At 36.7% G+C, this 17,079-nt stretch overlaps 1 long non-coding RNA gene across 1 annotated transcript in view; it reads left to right on the forward strand.

The window, feature by feature from the left end:
- The window catches only part of LOC118532201 (uncharacterized), a 433,403-nt gene that overhangs the window by 229,937 nt on the left and 186,387 nt on the right, over nucleotides 1-17,079 (forward strand). The gene's annotated exons all lie outside the window — the stretch shown is intronic.

Raw genomic sequence — 17,079 nt, forward strand, 5'->3', positions numbered from 1 at the left:
GTGCTCTTGTGATCAATAACAATGCAGAGAAAAAAAATAACAATGCAGAGGAAGGGAAGGGAAGGATAGATGGAGAAATTCAGTTGTGATATAATCTCAGTAAATGCCTCAGCTAAACTGTGTGAAGCTCTGAAGTTGGAATGACCGTCATATTTGTCTTAAGTTGGAGTGGGAAGGCTGAGCCTACCTATCCGCATATTGTTCAGCTAGGGTCACTTTTAGGGAATGTGAGGCCCTTGACAAATATTTTTGTGAGGCTCTGGTCTATATAAACAATTTGATTTTAAAAATGGATTACAAAATTCATAAGCCCATGTGATACATAACTGCTTTCTTGATGAGGATTTAGAATAACAGAAATGAGTCACTTACATATTTGATTATCGTCCAATTGGTGAAGAACCTACAAACTGTCCAGGCTCCAAATCTTCTTGTTGAGTTCCAGGAATCCTCTTTTTACCTTCTTTATTGTCAAATGTGTCATTTGTGCATACTTTCTTATTCTCCACCCCATCCACTTTGAGAAAAATGTAGCAACACTGTTATTACTCACAATGTCATGGCTTTTTGGAGTCTGTATTGATGCAATATAAATCTTCTTGTTTCTGTAGTACCCTAATATGATTTATTTAATGATGGTTACATCATTACCATTATGCTGCATCATCCATTATGCTATTTATGAATAGTGGCTTCCAGTGGCCCTTTCATAGGTTGTTATTTTGCTTCATTGATGATGACTATAATTTTAAGTCTTACCCAAGGTACACCAGAAAATCTGAATGGTAAATTCATTCTATGTTCATGTTATATTTACTGCTCAGAATTTTATAACATAAATATAGAACAGAGTAGCCTCTAATCTTGTCTTCTCTTGAACTATTTAGGACATAATCCTTCTGAACCCAGAATGTGAACTCTTTCAGAGTTAACTGCATATGTTTTATACGTAATGGAAGAATAGGTGAGGAGCCTGTGGGATAAGCAAGAAGAGTACTCACTTTCCTGCAAGAAATATTCATCCCTCATCTGACACAGTTTAAAACTGACATAAGAAAGCTTGAGGCAAGGGACACCTGGGTGGCTCAGTGGGTTAAGCATCTGACTCTTGGTTTCAGCTCAGGTCATGATCTCAGGGTTGTGAGATCGAGTCCCATGTCAGGCTCTGTGCTCAGCAGGGAGTCTGCTTAAGATTCCCTCTCTCCCTCTGCCCCTCCCACTCATACGCTCTCTCTCTCTTTCTCAAATAAATAAATAAATCTAAGAAGAAACTTGAGGCAAGAGGAGGACATTGATTGGAAGGGCCCTTTGGTATTGTCAATTAATGATATTGAAAACCTTTGAAGGGGAGAGTTGTGGCCATACCTGATGGACTGTATAACTTGGGGCATAGAGCTTGTGGAGGAGCTAAAGGATCACCCTGGGTACTAGCAGCAGGAGATTCACAGGGTAAAGCATGCCTGTTGCCATCCCTATTTCTCTTGGGTACAGACAAGTGTTGTACAGCTAAGAACAGGTAAAAGCCAACAAGGGCCTATAAGGCAGTTCAAACTCAAGAACTGATGGCAAACTGTTGGTAACCCAAAGTCCTAAACTCATTCTATGTCCATTGTGAAAGTCACCCCAAATCAGCACCCCAGCCCTATTCTGGTGACCAAATCTCTCATGGTACTGTGAAAGAAATTGTTTTCTAGCCACTTTCTTCTGATGGAAGCTATGCTTGTGGAGCCTCAGGATGACCCATAGATATAAGTCCTGGAACTCCGTTGGGTAAGAGGACTGCCCTGTGCAGGGCTGGGATGGATTGATATAAGATTGATGAGTACCCTGAATAGGAAAAGCTATGACTGGATCTACACTGATCCACATCTAGCTCTGGGATCATGGAGTTCCACCCAGATGGCACAGTTGGCCCCAGCTGGTCCCAGGCACTGGAGGACTTAGAATATTTGGAGGAAGGCACTACAAAGGACAGGAGCCCCTGAGCCACAGTGATGGTAGAGGCCCCACTTTCCTGGGATTAAGGGCAGTATTGATCTTCGTCATTTGAGCAGTAGCCCTGGGAAAATATCTGACCTTGTGAGAGGTGGTTCTTCTCATCTAAAGTAACCATCATAGCATAAAGGGCTGACAGCAGAAGGCTTTCCTCTGGCAGCGTTCCCAGCAGACAAGGTAGTAAACTCTTCATTTTAGAATCTAGGTCATATATTACAGCTTCTACCACAAAGAACTATTTCAAAACAAACAATGTCCTGAGTTGTTTCACCTGTTTTTGCACTTGTAGTCTCTTACAAGGACAATTTAAGAGGTATGAACTTAGAATAAATAATGGATATTTCTAAACAATTTTTACTGCATATTTTTTAATATCCTTAGACTAATTAAACTAAAAGCAAATTTAATTTGAAAAGAAATAAAAGGTAAAATCAATGGAGTAAGTAGTGGTTGTAAAATGCTGCTTGCAGGTATTTTGGAATGAGACAATTCCATTTTTAATATCATAGAGACTTTGGCCAATTGGTAATAAATCATTGGGCCCATAGAAGTAAAGTGTATTTTCTTCACACATATGTAAAATTTACTGAGTTCCATAAGAAAACAAAACTTCTACTCAGCCATCAAAAGGAATGAAATCTTGTCATTTGCAAAGACATGAATGGAGCTAGAGTGTATTATGCTAAGTGAAATAAGTCAATCAGAGAAAGACAAATACCGTATGATCTCACTCACATGTGGAATTTAAGAAAGAAAACAGATGAACATATGGGAAGGGGGAAAAGAAAAAAAGGAGAGAGGGAAATAAGCCATAAGAGACTCTTAACAATAGAGAACAAACTGAGGATTGATGGAGGGAAGTGGGTGGCGTGTATTAAGAAGGGCACTTGTGATGAGCACTGGCTGTTGTATGTAAGTGAATCACTGAATTCTGCTCCAGAAACCAACGTTGCACTATATCTAACTATCTAAAATTTATATTTAACTATCTAAAATTTAAATAAGAAAACTTTATTCCAAAATCATGTTTTAATTTAAATTTGATGGCAAGCCTATTTCCCAGTGTTGCATTAACTGTTTTAGCCAGTGGGAAATGCTAGAAGTATGGGTACGATAGTGATAACTTAATGCTCAAAAACCAATGGATACTAGCTGTGGGACAAAAAGCATTTACCCGCCATTGCATACATCATTTTGTTCATAGTTGTTTGTCTTCTCTCTTTCTTTTTCCCAAATACCCTGTCTCCACCTGCGAGTTTCTATCTTATTCTTTCTCTGTGTCCATCACTTTCTTTTGTATGTTATTGGTATTCAGCTCTTCTTCTTATCTTACCTCTGTCTTTGGCTATCCCTCTTAATTTAAAGAATCTTTAGCCCCTTCTCCCTCCTCCCTATTCTTTTCCTTTCTGTTTCCCTTTCTTCGCCTCTCACTTCCCTTGTGAGTCAAAATTATTTATATATATATTTTAGTTTTATCATATGTAATAATTATTGTATTCAATTATAATTTCCTGTCATCATTTTAAGATATATATTTTTTATTTTCTCTATAAACAAAATATAAGAAATAGAGTCAACTTTTACAGATGTATATGCCAATTATCTTTTTTTATTCCTACTAATCAGTGACTCCTAAGAGAGCAAAGTCTTCCACCCCTTCCTGTAGGCTTATCTATCATTGTGTGAAAGAAAAATGAGAAGTGCTACACAATTTTCATATCCTTTGTCACAATATTTCAGTCATTTCTAAAACATAGCTGTTGCCTAGTCCTAAAATTTCAAGGTGGACTGGTTTCTTTTCTGAAGCCATGTAGGAGGAGACATTGCATAAGATACCCCAGGGAAATTGTATGAGAGTCTGATGACCAGTTAAACTCCCAGAGAGAACTCAAACTAGCTCACTCCATCACTTCCCAGGAGCATAGACAAACATCTTTTAATTCTACCTCCTTTCCCAAACACTGCCTTTCTTTTTCCTTTCCTTATTTTATGATAGCGAGGTCCTCTGCTCCAAATCAGGCCTTATGAGTTTGAATTCCACCACATACTTTCCACTCTTTCAGGCCACAGCAGAGACGCTCAGTCAGGAAAACACATCCACTCAGTGATTCAGTAACTTAACACACAAAGGGAGCCCTGCCTTTTAGGGTAGGGAGATGACAATGCTTACTAATTTTCCGTATCGTAAGCTTTAATAGTGGAATTTTAACACTTGACCACCTAGATGCTTCAGTCTATTTGTGTGGGGAAAGGTGTTTTATGTATTCTTTCAAATCATACCCCAGAGGCAACCACTTACTCTAAACACAAAGGCAGCTCTGCTCATGATGTGTGGGTAGCAATTAAGATCATCAAAAAAAAAAAAAGAGAGAGAGAGAGAGAGAGAAAATAAATGAGGAAATTTCACTGTCCTAGTTGTTAATATGAACAGAATGTTCAATCAGGTACAAACAGATCAGTTTATGGACTAAAGGACAGAACTCCCTGTAGTTGGCCATTCTTCCCTTCTGCTTTTTTTTCTAAGTCAAAGGAATATCCTCAGATTCTGTCTCACTCATTCACTCCAGTAACAAATTGAACACTGACTTCATTCTAGGCATGAGGGATAGAAAGAATGTCTTCAAGAAGCTGGATTTCTGGAGGGAATGTATGAACATTACATTAAATAATAATAAAATTTAGCTAACCTATTTAAAACTCCTACTCCTCTTCTACCTCCTCCTTGCTATAGTATGTATTACCTTCTAACATTCAATACAGTTTTCTCTATTTTATTATGTTTAACATTGGCAGTGTATCTTCCTTACTAGAACATATGCTCCATAGGGCAAGTGTATTTGCCTGTTTTTATCAACAGTGTTTCTAAACGCCTAGAAAAAGTGCCTTACATAAAGTAAGTATTGCTTAAATGAATGAACTATAGCTTACCTATAAGGCCTATAATAGATACTGTGGTGCATCGTCAAGAGCTCTTCTTCCCAGTCAGTGCACCCATATTTAAGCTGCTGGGGCTATCTGCTGTTGATAGCTGCTTATAGTTGTGTCCCTCACTGGATAATGCCTTCAGCTGAAGGAACTGCATTGCCCAATATTATATGTCCTTTAAAGGTGTGTCCTGGGTCCAATGACTATATCATGCTGGGATATAAATAATTCAGCCCCTTGCCTTAATTTGGAACAAGTCTGAAGGGACATCCCAGCTTCAGAACATGTCAAATAAGGTCAGGTCCTCTTTGCAACTGCATTGTGAGTCAGTTTCTCCTGCCTTACTTTAATAGATGTCACTCCCCAGAGCAAGCAACTCTTTGCTTCAGAGTCTGTTACTCTAAACCAAATAGATACAAAAGCATTGACTAGGGCTGCCTGGGTGTCTCAGTCGGTTAAGCGTCTGCCTTCAGCTCAGGTCATGATCCTGGGATCTAGCCCTGAGTCAGGCTCCCTGCTCAGCTGGGAGTCAGCTTCCCCTCTTCCTTTGCCCCTCCCCCTTAGTTATGCATGGTCTCTCTCTCAAATAAATAAAATATTAAAAAAAAAACTATTGACTAAATTTTCCTTGACATATCAGGGATGGCTTCAGTGAGTAGTTAATGGGTAAGTAAGGGGAGAAACAGCATTCAGGTGAATGACACAATTTATACAAAAGCAGAGAAACATAGAATAATGTATACTCATCATGGCTTCTGTTTTTTTTAAATTCAGGGGTTAAAAGCAGAGATGTATCATTTCAATTTTATTGGTAGAAAACTAAAGAACAAAACGGGAACATAAATTTTCCAGGTCAGGAGACATTTTTTATTATTCTTCATAATCCCTTCCCCCTTAAGCCATTGCCACCTCCCACTCCCAAAGCCTTGGGATATAATTGGACTTAAGGATTCATCAATGTTAGTTGATTCAATAAATGAAATATTGTCCTAAAGTAGAATAATACTGTATACATTAATTAAGAATACATTTTAGACTAACAAAACAGCAGTTCCAAATTTATCCTTTAAGATTAATAACTTGAATATAGAACAGGGTCCACAAAAATACCAAGAAGAAAAATAAATTATTTTCACAAATTCTACAAAGCAGTCTTTTCTGTTACTAATTTTGACTGTTTCTCCCATCAACTGTATTCTGTATCTGATAAGCTTCCAAATCTATTTGTGTTGCCTTCGTTCCTTTATCTGGTTAACTTCTGAGTGTGTGGATGCTCCGCAGAAATGATTTACAAGAGTTCTGGTAGGACAGAAAAACATGGAAATTTCCATGTATTATGATGATACACATGAAAAGTATTGAACTTATAACTTGAAGATCCTGTTTTTTTCCTTTTTTTAATCAGACTTGTTTTTCCTAGGCAAGTAAAAAGGGTCACCTTGAGACTTGTGATAGCCTTACGTGTGGTCCAAAAGCCTGGGGACTTACAATGAAACAGTGTAGGTACAAAGGATATATAATACTTTAAACATAAGATTACCAATTTTGCCTATAGCTAGCCAAGTGCTTTTTCAGCCACTTAGATTGTCTATATTAGTATAATCTATGTGATTTGCCATGTGTTAGAGCCATAAATGGGAACAGAGAACAGATGCCTTGGCACACAGACCATGTTTTTTTGACATAAGAAGCCCCTGTGAGCAGCGTCTCACAGTAGCATTAGAACGCTATCTATTCAAAATTTAACGATTGGAAAGGCTTACCCTAGGGGACTATCTTTTCCCATTCATTAATACCCTAGATTATTATGCTTCCTGGATCTCCAGTTGTACCATTCTTGGCAATCCCAACTCTAGGCAAACCTCACCATTTACAATGAGTACCCTTGCTTCCAGCTCATTGAACGAGCTGCCAAAAGCCATGGGGAAGGGCTTCCCTTTGGCTCTAGAGTAAACTCATATGACCCAGCCTCAGCAGGGGCATCATTCCCACTCTCCTCTACCCAGTTAGCTCTCTATTCCCACAGCACCTGGAATCAACCTTTTCTACTCTCGAACCCCTTACTCATCCTATGATCCTTGCTAGTAGTCAATATCCTCGCCTCCTCTCTCTGAGATCCCATAGCTTTTGGCATGTACTACGGTCATAGCATTTAACCATTTTGCATTATTCCATTCATTTTACACTTGAGGAAACTGGATTTAAAAACAGCAGGTGAGTAATCCAAGGTCACATAGGTGGTAGGAGGCAGAGCCAAATGTAGAAGTCGGGTTTTCTAAATCCAAATTTGCTGCTCTTTCTATTTTATCAAATAACTTTCTTATAAGGAAAAGCAATTTTCCATAATAAAAACAACTCCAGAATCTCAAGGTAGAAGGAAAATCTTCAGAAGTACGTGGACTTATAACCCAACAGTTTAGAACTATGACTTTTCTCTTTATTCTTTGCTTCACTAAATTAAAATAATGTGGCGTCATATTGGTTCCCAAAGATGGACTGCATTCCTTCAGTGGTTAAAAACAACTTCTCTTGGGTTGAATTGAAGTTGCTAATCAGAATGGGACTTTCCCAAACACTTCAAGTCTTTTATGTTTATTGTGTTACCTACATTTACTTCCTGTTTAATTTTCTGTTGGTATTTGGGGAACTCTAACATAGTTATACTCTCATTTGCAAGGGTCATGCAATAACAGACCTGAGGTCAGCAGCCTTTAAAATGGCCCCCAACCATCCCTATCTCCGAGTATTCACATATTTGTGTTATTCCTTCCCCATAATCATTGTCTGGACTGACTCACCTCTCACAGTTAGAATACTGTAGTAGGGATAGAATGTTGCTTTTAATATTAAGTTATAAAAAGACTGTGGCTTCCATCTTGGGAGCCCTCTCTGCTGGCTTTCTCTCTTTCTCTTAATCTTTCTTTTTCTCTCTTCTTCTCTGAGGCTTGCCAGTAGCCATGTGAGTAAGCTTGCAAGCCAATTCTCCTGAAATTTGCCTCTCCTTTTTGTAGTCGTTCTCCTCAAATAAATAGTTATTTTCTCAAGGGCATAAATCATGTCATATTTACCTCTGTCTCTCACACTGTCTAATGTTTTATCTGGCACATTTTAGGTATTACATCATGATTTTTGAATCAGTGATACATTTTGAATGCTTCAATCGGGATACCTTTATTGAATAAAATACCATTTGATGTTGTTTCTCTTATAAAATTCAATCAAAGCATTTGTAAGCCACCACTTACAAATCAACATGTTTCAGGGAGAAAATAAATAAAATGATACATACACACGGGTTATTTTTTTCTCCAAATAATCCATTTTTGGAATTTGTAGAAGACCCCCCCAAAAAAAAACCACCTAAACCACCCTAAACTATCATTAAGTCTGCATAAAAGTGTATTTCTTGCACTAGTATCATTAATAAGTAAAATCAAATGGTTTATAAACCCCCGGGTAGCATGATTAAAAATCTGATATAAAGGTTACCATAAGGGTGCCTGGGTGGCTCAGTTGGTTAAGCGACTGCCTTCGGCTCAGGTCATGATCCTGGAGTCCCAGGATCGAGTCCCACATCGGACTCCCTGCTCAGCAGGGAGTCTGCTTCTCCCTCTGACCCTCCCCCCTCTCATGTGCTCTCTCTCTCAAAAAAATAAATCTTTAAAAAAAAAAAAGTTACCATAAAAGACTTGAGTTTATTTAATTTAACAAAAAAAGATCTCTGACTCAGTATCTTTTGTATTGTGTATTTTCAATTTTAACAATTAATGTGGCATAGGGAATTCTTTATGCTAATGTTATAGCTCCTTGGTTGAGTCCTAATACCATTATCTGCTTTAATGAATAATTCATTCCCTGTTGAAAACTTAACTATATCATTTTTACTGGGTATGAGTGAAACTTTGAAGTGCAGTTTAAGTTGAAAGAATTTAAGATTGTAGAGAATTCCCATAAACCATCAAAAAGTGCTGTGCTGGCAGCATTACCTAGCACTCAAGTGTAATCGCTTTAGAGAAAGCTCACGTGAGATTCTAAGTTTTGTTTCTTTTGTAAAAAATATCGATGAGATTCATTTCTTACTGCATTTTCACACTGTGCACTGATTAGTTTACCTCTAAATATCTAAAACAATACACTCTTTCTTTCCAACTATAGATTAAGAACCTAGATAGTCACTGTAAACTCTTCCAATACTAAGTTCGACATGGAGAGAAGTCTTTCCTAATAAAGAATCTCAACACTGGAAATGGCTTAAATATATCAAAGATTTACAAGTGGAATTAATGGATTCTTCACTCATTGCATCCTAAAAGCTCAATAGATGAAATGGTAGTAACCTACTCTTAGAAGAAAGCTAAACAGGGGCACCTGGGTGGCTCAATGGGTTAAGCTTCTGCCTTTGGCTCAGGTCATGATCCCGGGGTTCTGAGATGGAGCCCCACCTTGGGCTCCTTGCTCAGCAGGGAGTCTGCTTCTCCCTCTGCCTGCAGCTCCCCCTGCTTGTGCTCTTTCTCTCTCTCTCTCTGACAAATAAATAAATAAAATCTTAAAAAAAAAAAAAGAAGAAGAAAAGCTAAGCAGTGTTAACTGTTTCAAAGTCTTAAAGAGTTTTCCACCAATCAGAATATCTGCACTTCCTGGCCTTGTAATCCAGGATGAGCTAGGATGCATATGAAGATTTTTCTCAAAACTGGAAGAGGCTAGTTACCTTGGTCAACATGGGAAAACATCTTAAAACATGGAAAGCATTAGGGTTATACCATATCACATGACCAAACAGAAGAATTTGTAACATTCCACAATCTACCAAAGCCACAAAGAATGTAACAGAAGAAAAAAAAAGTATCTATTCCAAGAAATGATGCACTGTTTCCTATGTTCAAAATAAATCTCATAATCACTTAATCCCTTTTATTTATTATTTTAGCCAAAAGGGAGCTTACCTTAAAATTTATAGCACAACTTTAGCATAACTGTATAAAATATTTCCTATAACCTACATATCTGTGGCTATATCTTACCCTTTGTCTTGTTTTCTACATAATCTGGAGTTTCCTCAACTTTATTTTTAAATGTCCAAATTTTAGTTATAATTTGTGTATTTTTGAAAGCAATTGAAATTATTTGTTAAATTAGAGAAAAGGGAGAAGGAGGAGGAGAAGGAAAGAAGGGAGAAAGAAAATTTAAAAAGGAAAAGCAGGAGGAATAGGGAGGAAGAGAATGACCAAAAAAAAAAAAGGGCAGAAAGGAAGGGAATGAAAGAAGGAAACCAAGATTTACCATGTTGGGTCTGGGTGGAGTCTGGGTCCCCACCCTTGACGATATATTTCAACTTGGTCCAAACCCTACTCTGTTGATGTTTGAAAAGCAAAAGCCCTCTGCAAACTTTGATGCATTTAAAGACGTAATGTCTCATACTTTTCTCTGGCTTCTTGCTCCAAGTGTGCCTGTTCAGTGTCCTCTAGAACAGAACCTTGGATGCATTGGTGAGATCCTTCATCAGTTTCCACTAGAAATCAGCTTGATTTGAGAATTTTATAGAAATTTATTAAACATTTTGGAGGGAACTTGAAGTGGCATTCACATTATAGGACTTGAGTAGTCCACAGTCTCACTGGCTCACTTCCCCCAATGCCGCTTTTCCTCCTCCACCTTCCCTTCTTTATTAATGTCAAAAGAATTCAGGATAATTAAACATTAGTTATCTTGTCTAATGAAAAACAGTTTTCTCATTTCCAGGTATTGTACATGCCTACAAACTAACTCCATATACATCTGAAGAATTTATCTTTTCCTAGAGAGAATTTTTACCAATTATTAATATATTAACATACACGTGCTTATAAATAAATATATATATATATTAATAGAAGAGAGGAATTAAGGAAAGAAGGGAGGGAGAGAAGGGGGAAGAGGGAGGAAGGAAGGAAGAAAAGAAGGAAGGAATGAAGGGAAAGAGGAAGAAAGGAAGAAAAAGAAAGAGACAAGTGCTAATTAGCAACAATATTGGGGATACAAATATGAAATACTGAAGGAATCAAGAGCAGAATGTTATGGTAGCTACAACCATGGCTGGGATTAAATATTGGCTTCATCTGATAACTAGTTTTGCAACCCAGAGCAAGTCACTGAACTTTTCTAGGCTTCAGTTTCCTCATCTATAAAATTGGGATGCAAATAGTAGTACTCAACTCATAGTGTATTAATCGGTCTTACGTGAGATAATAATGTAAGGCACTTAAAACACTACCCAGTCATAAATAATTGTTAGCCATTATTATCAAGTGTGATTATTATAGAAGTCACACTAGGATGTCAGGAAATACCTGAAGACAGGAGGGGCTACAAATGTCATGGAGTGAAACACTGATTCTAATAAACATGGTATATATTAGTCAGATTTATTAGATAACTTTGCTACAAAGAGCATCTCCATCAGCATCCCCAAACACACACACACACACACACACACACACACACACACACACACACAGGCACGCACACATATGCGTGGACCCACACACAGACAGGTTCTTAACCTCAGCCTCACTGACTGTCTTGCTAACTCCATTCCACAGAAGTCTCAATCAAGAAGAGTCTAGATAGAAAAGCTCTTCTTCCCATGGCATAATTGTGACCAGAATTGAAGGGGGAAAAAATGGTAGGAGTATCCTCCATTCAAAACTTTAAACACTCCAACTTACAAACCCATGTCTAGGTGAAGTGAATACACTTGAGAGCAATTTGACCCCTTTAAGACTGAATATTTTCAAAGATCTCAGATGTGGACAAAAGGCTGAAACAATGCAGACTGCATAGTAGGGGCGCCTGGGTGGCTCAGTCATTAAGCATCTGCCTTCAGCTCAGGTCATGATCCCAGGGTCCTGGGATCGAGCCCCGCTTCGGGCTCCCTACTCCACAGGAAGCCTGCTTCTCCCTCTCCCACTCCCCCTGCTTATGTTCCTTCTCTCACTGTGTCTCTTTCTGTCAAATAAATAAATAAAATCTTTAAAAAAAATAAAATCTCATAGTAGAACTAACCTAAAGTTTGTAAGCTGTAATATAAAGGAAAGATGATATTTAATGTGACTTTATTCTCTGAGGTATAGTGATGCTGATGCCAATCACAGCTGACTTTGGGATCCCCCTTTTCTTTGCAGTGAGCATTACAGGTTTTACATGGATTAGACTCCCTCTCCAGCTTTTCATTTTTAACACTTTATCAATAAGAGTCAGCAGAACTTTAAAAGCATGACCTGTCCAGTGGAATGTTCAACTTCCATTCTTCCCTAAAGCATTCTTGGTCACAAATTTAAAGGGTAGGTTTGAGGGGAGAAATATTTAATTAAAGCCTATGGCAATATCACCAAGAGGATAAAAAGTAATAATCTTTTGAATTTGCTTTTGTGCAGATAAAAAAAAATAAAGCCTTTCCATTTCTCTTAGATGTTGTATTCAAGATAAAAACACTGAATTCCCAAACACTTCTCTTATTGTCAGCTTTCTGGCATATAACCCTTTCTCTTAAAAAATAAGAAAGGCAGGAATGTGCAGAGATGCTCCTTTGAATCTGTGGACATGGCACTGTACCTTCTCTCTTAAATATCATTATAAAACCAGGTTTTTCTCATTTATATTCCCTACACATCTCTCCCTTTTTGTCTACCTTAGGTATTTTAAATTTAGCTTCAAGAAAAGTGCTGTATTATGGAATCAAGTTTCCTTATCTTTTTTCCCGAAAGAATTGTGTGCAATATTTTTTTCCCTTATGTTGCAATTTAAAGCACACAGGAAACTGTGTTGAATACCATCACTCCAGCTCTCATCTCTCTATCAAGATAATATTTATACACATTTCTATATAGTATATAATGAAGTGAAGCTATACATTTCTTCATTTTCTGCATAGTCTATCAGAATTGACTTCTAAAACCAAGGAATATTTACTTGTAATACTCCATAGGGTAAATATTATTCATGTTTGATAGGGGTGAATAATAGAGTTCCATATTAAAAACAAGAACAATTTTTACCTAACTCACTGCTGTGAACTGTTACTCTAAGGGTTAAAGAACATATACATATACATGATGTTTTGTTCATAGGAGGCATTCAATAATCATTTAATACATGAGAGATGAATTAATGAGAATATCTCAATTCTAAAGAATTTCCATGTACTCAAAGTAGCACATCAATTAGACTGCTTATAATAAAAGTGTTATTACTTTTTTTTTCATATTTTTCCTCTAAATGTGAAAATTTGGATTGGACTCAATTGACCTTTTTCTCAGGAAAACCTGGTATTTTAATAAGTTTATGATGACCTGCCATTAAAGTTCATGATTCATTTTTTCCTGTAAATGATTACTGATCCTGTAATGGAAAAATCCAAATGGTCAGGCACATGATTTCTAAAAGAAAATTTCAGGCAAAATAACCTACCTTTAATACAGGTTCGTTGATCTAGTTTGGTTGTTGAATTTATATATTAAGTGGAATTGATTAATTTTCAAAAGTCCTACTCATGAATTATGTATTTCTTTTGAACCATCTGAGGAATGTAAACTATGAAAAGTATTCTTCAACATTCCTCTGATACATTTTGAAATTATGCTTGATAATTAGTAATAGAAAAAAAAGAATAAAGACAGAAAAATTAAATACTTTGATTTCAAAGGCATATAAATTAGAATAACAGTAAAAACAAATCTATTTTCAACTCTAGTCACTGTTAAGAATGTTTTTGGCACTCAGAAGTGTTAATGACTATATGAAACACATAAATCCTTCAAGAATTAAAAATTGGGAGGAAAATATCATTTTAAAAGGTTCTTTTGGGGTACTTAGTGCTTTTGACATCAGTTGGAACTATATGAAAATTTCGAGAATCCTTCTAAAAAAAAGCAATGGCATTTGAGCTTTACAGATTTCACCTGACAGTTTAAAAAAAAAAAAGGTTAAAAAATAGGGTTTTTTTGGCATATTTTTCAGAAAATTAATTTAGATGATGTGTGGAAGACCTGCAATTAATAAGCTTTGTTTAGGTGTAATTCTCTTAAAGTTTTTCTTTTTTTTAATCTAATCATTACTAGTACTAAAATACTTTCAGGAATTGTTGTCTGTGTTCACCAGTTTCAAGTACTTCTCTTTAATAGCAATTAAAAAAGAATTTCTTGAGAACTGTTTAAGAAATAAGTCCATACATTTATAGTCAACTAATCATTGACAAGGTTCCCAAGAACACGAAATGGGGAAAAGATGGTCTCTTCAATAAATGATGTTAGGAAAACTGATCTCCACAAGCAAAAGAATGAATTTGGACTCTTATTTCCCATTATATACAAAAATTGACTCAAAGTAGATTAAACACTTAAATGTAATACTTGAAACCATAAAACTACTAGAAGAAAAAACAGTGGAAAAGCTTTTGACATTGGTGTTGGCGATGATTTTTTGAATGAGACATCAAAAGCAAAAATAGACGAGTGGGATTACATGAAACTAAAAAGCTTCTGTACAGCAATGGGAACAATCAGCAGAGTGAAAAGGCAACCAAAGAAATGAGAGAAAACATTTGCAGACCATATATCTGATAAGAGGTTAATATCCAAAATATATAAGGAAAACATACAACTCAATGGCAAAAACAAACAAATAAAAACAAATAATCTGATTAAAAATGGGCAAATGATCTGAACAGCATTTTTCTAAAGAAGACAATATCACTAATCACGAGGAGATATCACATCTGTCAGGGCACCTGGGTGGCTCAGTGTGTTAATTGCTGGATTCTTGATTTTGGCTTAGGTCATGATCTCAGGGTCATGAGATGAAGCCCCACAGGGCTCTGTGCTCATCAGGGAGTCTGCCTGAGATTCTCTCTCTCCCTCTGCCCCTCCATCTTCTCTCTCTCTCTCTCAAATAGTAAATAAGTCTTAAAAAAAAAAGAATGTATATTACCAAGAAGACAAGATATAATATGTGTTGAGGATGCAGAGAAAAAACAAAAAATCCCTTGTGCACCATTTGTGGGAATGTACATTGGTACACTGGTACATTGATAGTTATCTATTTCAAACCACAGAGATCGTGTCCAGAACAGAACCACAGATGGGAAGATCTGTCTTTCTATATCTCCTGTACTTTATTTTTCCATTGCTGAAATTATGCTTACCTCATAAAAATAGTTTTCAACAAAAAATTGCCTTCAAATTCTTAGGGACAAGTTGTCTATCTAGAGGGAAAGTGGGCAGTCATCAAAGCTGCCAGAAGGTGATCCCTTCTAATCATTGCTCTGATCCCATGAAGCAATCTGTCATTATTTACTAATCAGTGACTCAAGGACTGGCACCATGACCGTGGGTCTCCACTTTTATCTCCAGTGCTACAGTCAACCAAGAGCTCTTTTAGAGACCAAAATAGCTAGTCAGTTGTGGACTTACTTTACAACTCAGTTAATAGATTTTGTATCCCTTACAATGCCTATTGCAGTGATACGGTAGATACTCTCAATAAGTGATTGCTGAGCAAAACATGTGATTGCTGAGCACTCAAGGTTATCATGCTTTAAACGGTCTTATGATTATTTCTGATAAACAGTTTTGAATTAGCCTGAAATCAATCTCTCTCTCTCTCTCTTTCACACACACACACACACACACACACACACACACACACACACACACTGTCTTGGGCTGATGGGATTTTTCTCTTTCTTGATCTCTATTTACTTTCATCTGTTAGCATCTGGTTAGATATGAAATAACTGCTCCTAGATTTAGGCTACATGTGGATGGGGTTACAGAAAGGCAGTGTATCCAACAGAATAAACTGTAATTTGGGGACATTGAACACAAAGAAGTGCAACTGTGATATTTTAATGATGAGGGAACTTCTGGGCCTAAACATTCACTTCAATTCCAACTGTCCTAAGTACCTTCTCATTAACAGTGGAAGAATCTACATTAGATTAATGCGGAATTGAGGGGCTTTATCACAGTGGATCTCAGGGTAATCCTGATGCTTTTCTCTTAAATCAGAGAACTCCAGTGGCCATACCTGTTAAAGGTCTGGATTCAAATAGGGAGAGTATTTGTTTTCACATGCAAATAGTAAGACAAGGTAGTATGGCCAGTGAGTGTACAATGGGTATAAATACAAAGTAATTATACAATAGGTACAATTACAACTATTTTGATTCCCAATAGTGACAAGCTAACTAAAGTATTCTAGGAGAGACAAATAAGAATTGTCAGATTGGATTTATTTAGGAATAGAATAAAATTAAGTAAATGTAATTCACAATGATAGAAAGGAGTTAAGGATGACTTATAAGAAATTTAATTAACAAAGTAGATATACAGTGTCCACGAGGTAATTCTTTTTAACTTCTTTGATTCCTGGAGAAAATTGTGCTAACGTTGAATTGTCTAGAGAAGGTTTTCTATTATATACAAATTTAAACTGGTTTTCCCCAAACAGAGGATGAATCCTTCCCAATAATAGTTGAGTCTAAGTCTACGGACTAAGATTTGTACAGATCTAGAGGAAATTGCAGAAAACGCCATATTGGGCAGCACAGAAAATAGACTTGTGAGTTTATATTTCTCTGAGCGACTCAGTATCCTTCTGGCAAATAAGTAATCCCTCAGTCTGAAGATGGCTTTTAAATATTTTTAAATTCACTATTGTCTAAAATATATGTGTGTGTTAATAGCAATGTGAATTCAGTTCATTTCAACAAATATCATTAAAGTCTGTACAAAGTATTTTTTAAACACTCCAATGCCAATTTATTTTTAAAGGGTTTTATGTAATTCTATGGTTTGCCTTTTTTTGGGTATAATTATACAAATTTGAAAATTACAAAGTTGTAAAGACCTAATTAATAGTATTGACTATTTTTTTTTTTTTTTTTTTAAAGATTTTATTTATTTATTTGAGAGAGAGAGAATGAGAGACAGAGAGCATGAGAGGGAGGAGGGTCAGAGGGAGAAGCAGACTCCCCGCCGAGCAGGGAGCCCGATGCGGGACTCGATCCCAAGACTCCAGGATCATGACCTGAGCCGAAGGCAGTCGCCCAACCAACTGAGCCACCCAGGCGCCCAATAGTATTGACTATTAATAGTCATTCAGAAAAAAACTTTTCCCTTCCTC

The sequence above is a fragment of the Halichoerus grypus genome, chromosome 8 (genome assembly GCF_964656455.1).
Source record: "Halichoerus grypus chromosome 8, mHalGry1.hap1.1, whole genome shotgun sequence".
In the NCBI taxonomy this organism is placed as follows: Eukaryota; Metazoa; Chordata; class Mammalia; order Carnivora; family Phocidae; genus Halichoerus; species Halichoerus grypus.